Below are 4,618 nucleotides of genomic sequence, written 5' to 3' on the forward strand. Positions count from 1 at the left end.
CTAATATATTGCTTATGTATGTATTGTCTGTTGTTTGGCTTGTGCATAGAGATGCCGTCGTATGTCATGTACAAGGGTAAGGTTCCCGGAGTCTACGACGACTGGGAGGAGTGTCGGAGACAGGTTCACCATTTTAGCGGTAACAGTTACAAAGGGTACACCACTAGGGCGGAGGCGGAATCTAGATACGCCCGCTATCTAGCGGGAGAGAGGAGGGAGCGTTGGAGGAACCGGATGAAGACCAGTTTCATCACGATGATGCTCATCGTGAAGACCGCATCTCTCTTCTATGTGATGGTAGTTTAGATGATCGATATCGACTTGTAATGTGAAGACAAACTCGATACTCGCGGTCTCGAGACTTGTAATGTTTTATCTTTGTTCGGTCTTTTGAATTCGAAGACTAATATGATGAATTGTATTCGGAGACTAATCTTCTATTGTATTCGATGAATCTGCTGTTGCTGTGTGCTGCTGTCTATATTCTGTCAAATAATATATTTTGTAACCTGTGCAAAAATCAGAAAAGTAAAAAAAAACTAATATTCATACTAATGGCGCATCACTACAGAGTGCGTCATTAGTATGCCAAAGTATACTAATGGCGCATCACCCAAGAGTGCACCATTAGTATGCCAAAGCACATTGTTAAATATGCCCCCCTGGGAGGCATACTAATGGCACATGGTGTTCTATACTAATGGCGCACTGCGTGGTGCGCCATTAATATACCAGATACTAATGGCGCACCGGTGATGCGCCATTAGTAAGAAATACTAGTGGCGTGATACTAATGGCGCACCAGTAGTGCGCCATTAGTAGGCAAAACTGGTGCGCCATTAGTAGCCCTTTTCCTAGTAGTGCCCTCTCCTCGCCTGAAATCGTTACCGGCAAATATTTGGGAGATGCGAGATTACCGTCCTATCCCCAACCGACGTGATTTCCGAAATTTTAAACAGGGGATAAGTTCGTAACTTTACCACATTTCACACAAGTGCATCCCAAAGTTTGAGATCCCCCGCTCCCCCTCCATTTCCCCATTCATACACCATCGGCGCCACCACAACCTCCCCACTGCGGCCAGCCTCCTGCGTCCGCCACCCCATCCTCCACCTTACCGGAGCCGCTACCCCTACCCCGTCATCCACTGCAAGAGATGGACGTCTCTCATCCACGGCGCCAGACCAGGATCCTTTCATCGCGTCGTCTTGCTTCATCGGCGCCGTCGTCCACCTTATCGTTGCCACTCCTACGACCGCCTCGTCCACGCCAACAGGATTTATCCCCCGACCCGGCTGTCTACCATCTAAAGTCTTCTTCCCCGCCGCCGACAGCCATTGCACCCGCAGCACCCTCAACGTATCAGCAGGGGCCTACACGGCGTCGCAAGAGAGGTGGTACTCTTCCATATATGCTTAAGTTATTGATCTCATCCGGAAAATAGATCTTAAATTGTTTATTGTACTCTTCTTGTCCGTACCAAATTGTAGTGGCTAGTTGAATGCAAACATTGGTTGCGAAGTAGCTTTGTTCAGTTTGCACCTTTAGATCTGCCATGTCACAGTCACTATACTCGTAAAGCTTATGGTTTCTCCCTTTATATTCACTACCACCATCATAACTACTAGGAAAATGCTTATACATAGAAGTTTACCAGTAGCGTTTGTTTGGGCCCCCATGCTACTGATAATTACCAGTAGCACTGGGTACAAAGCACGCTACTGGTATGGCTTATCAGTAGCGTTGGTTTCTTTTGAGCATGCTATTAATAAATATCCTCGATCGTGCCCGGCGGACAAGTGATAGTAGTAGGAGGGTTTGCTGGGCCGCGCTAGCACTAGAAACATAGTCGTAGCGCGGGTCACGTAATGCGCTACAACTAGCCCAGCCCATCGAGACAACCAACCCAGCCCAGCGAACAGCCTCCATCGTTCCCTTATTTTCTCCTCTGCCTCCCGCGAACCCTCGCTGCCTCCACCAACGCCGGGCAATTCCGGCTACTTCCGGCGGCCCTCACCAGAGTGCAGCACACCCACGAGCTCTCCTCGCGATGGTTCTTCCTTCCCTCTGGCAAAATCCGCTCCTCGCGGCAGCAAGCGCTCGCGCACGACCCCTCCCTGCGGCTAGGGTTTCGGCTGCGTCCAACTCCGGCGTGGTGAGATCTCCTCTTCCCTCGATTCATGCCCTCTCCTCTCCCCTTCTTCCTTCTCTCCCCGCCCTTTTTTTCCTTCTGTTCCACTACTTCCCTTCCTCCGTGCAATAATGCTCGCAACCTGTTTGTGTTTATGCCTAGCAGCCTTTTTTCCTTCTGTTCCACTACGTTCCTTCCTCCGTGCACAACCTGTTTGTGCTTATGCTCGGCGGCCTAAATCTTTCTCGTAAGTGGTATGCAAAGGTGAAAGATTGAATGGTTATGAAGTTGTGATAAAATGATTTAAATACCAAGAGTTTTAAAACAGAGGAAAGGTGGAAAGGGCCTGGTATGCTTTGTCAGAACAGAAATATACAATTAGACTTGTTGAGCACTATTACTCCAATCAATTAGACATGGTTGTCTTTTGTATCGGCTTCTGTCTTCATTACAGAGTTCAGCTCATTAGCAAATAATAACATTTAGTTGGACGCAGCTCGTGCAAGGACACTATATTTAGTTGAAGTTCCTTGATGTGCGAGATGCAAAGATTTTAGAACAGTTCGAAAGAATTACTGCTGTAAAAAAATCAGGCAGCTCTATTTGTCTTCGTTGGGAGGAGTAATTTCACTGCATTCATATACTGGAGAGTAAAATAATGAAAAGCTCCCTTGAGTGATGACTAATGAAAAGATTTTAGTACATAAAAAATGACAAAACTAGCTTCAGGACGAACAACAGGTTTGCTAACCATTTGATCTCTTTTGTGCATTGCAGGTTTGCTACTTAATTCTCAAAAAAATCATGCGTTTGCATCACCATCCTATGGAACCACGAAGCCGGATCCAATGATTTCAGAGAACATTTACTATGTTTATGGATCACTACATGTGATCTGCTAGAACAAGGTGAGATCCTTTTTCAGTAACCATTTCATTTGAAGACACATCATGCTTTTCCAAATATAACTGAACATCTAAAGCAGCTGACTCCAGGGTCTGCTAAGGTTCTATTTTAATCATATGATGAGCAAGGGGTCCGCAACATAGTCACATAATTACAAATCTGAAGCACCGTTTAGTTTGTTGGCTAGCAGATGAATCAGAACTGGGTACTTTTATCTGTTGCGAATAATTTAAATATATTTTTAGTGATCTTGTGTGCATTTATAAAAAATCTTAAGGTGGTCATGATTAGGCTGACCAGTAGGCTTTTCTTATGTGTGAACAGAAGAAGGAAGATGGTACCTATAGAACCAAAGTAATCAATTCTTTATGTACATTTATAGAAATAAAACAAAATAGATATAAGACGTTTTTGCACTTATCAAATCTATATGCATTCTTATATAACTATTCTCTACACTTTTCATAGCTACCGAAGCACCAGAACTGCTCTCTTTGATGGCATTGAAGAAGGTGGAATACGAGCACCAGCTTATTCTTCACATGAGATAGATGAACATGAGAATGAGCGAGCTATGGATCGATTGTAGAGATCGAGTCAGCATTCTCAAGAGGGTTAGTGCCACATAATGATTGAATATCCGAATGCTCCATCTTTGTTTTATGTAAAGAGTTGGTGTTTTCACATATTGATTGTGCTTGTTTATATTCTAAAAAAATGATTGTGCATGTTTATCTTTTAACTGTATCGCTTAGCTAAGATCATAAGAAGATATTTGTAGTTGTACGCTTTCTAAAAATGATATCTTTTCCTCGCAAAACGAAGAGATGATCAACTTTAGGAATTGCAACTTTATCCATGGTAACCATGTGCATTCCTGGACCATTTAGTTTGAATAGCCAGTGAGGAATTAAGCATATATTTTTGGCATGAGCCCCTTTAAATTGCTAGATGAGAAGGAATCTTGACTTAATGAGCGTGAATTGCAATATATTATTTGGTTGAACTGATGCAATTTGCTGATGCCTTCTTGCTTGCTTGCTTGCGAATGACCTGGGAATTATTTCTACTAGGTGCACAGCCTTTGCTTGTTCAATTTGCCTCAAAAGCTTGTATTCAGAATCTATAACAAGATTTCGTACTGCCTTGGAATTCCTTATCTCCTTTTACTTGTGGTCATGCCTAGCACTATCTTGGTTCATTGTTTAATTCCAGGATTTGTGAGTTCCTAGTAGGGAACACATGGACACGAAGCTGCGGCGAGGACGACGATGATATCAACATGGGGCTGCGGCGGCAACGATGATGACGACGAGATCGACATCGTCATGGGGCTGCGGCGGCGACGACGATGACGACGGCATCCTCACGGTGCTGCAGCGGCGGCGATGATGACGACATCAACACCATCAAACACGGGCTTGTGGAGGCGCCGGCGACAATGACCTATAGGCGTGGTGTATATTGTATGTATGTATGTATATATATATATACATATATATATATATATGTATTAATTGTCTATAGTAGATGTGTATGATTGACTGTATGCATAAAATGTGCGTATTATAAAATGCATGT

The 4,618-nt window shown here is 43.8% G+C and overlaps 1 long non-coding RNA gene across 2 annotated transcripts; it reads left to right on the top strand.

The window, feature by feature from the left end:
* Nucleotides 1-1,901: 1,901 nt before the first annotated feature.
* On the top strand, nt 1,902-4,576 carry LOC125555676. Of its 2 annotated transcripts, none has more exons than XR_007304808.1 (4): nt 1,902-2,155; nt 2,909-3,039; nt 3,506-3,651; nt 4,253-4,576. It is a non-coding gene; the product is annotated as an uncharacterized LOC125555676 (long non-coding RNA). The 2 variants fall into 2 exon arrangements; XR_007304809.1 differs by having other exon boundaries at nt 4,273-4,576.
* The last annotated feature ends 42 nt before the right edge of the window (nt 4,577-4,618 follow it).

This window comes from Triticum urartu, chromosome 5 (genome assembly GCF_003073215.2).
Source record: "Triticum urartu cultivar G1812 chromosome 5, Tu2.1, whole genome shotgun sequence".
NCBI lineage: Eukaryota > Viridiplantae > Streptophyta > Magnoliopsida > Poales > Poaceae > Triticum > Triticum urartu.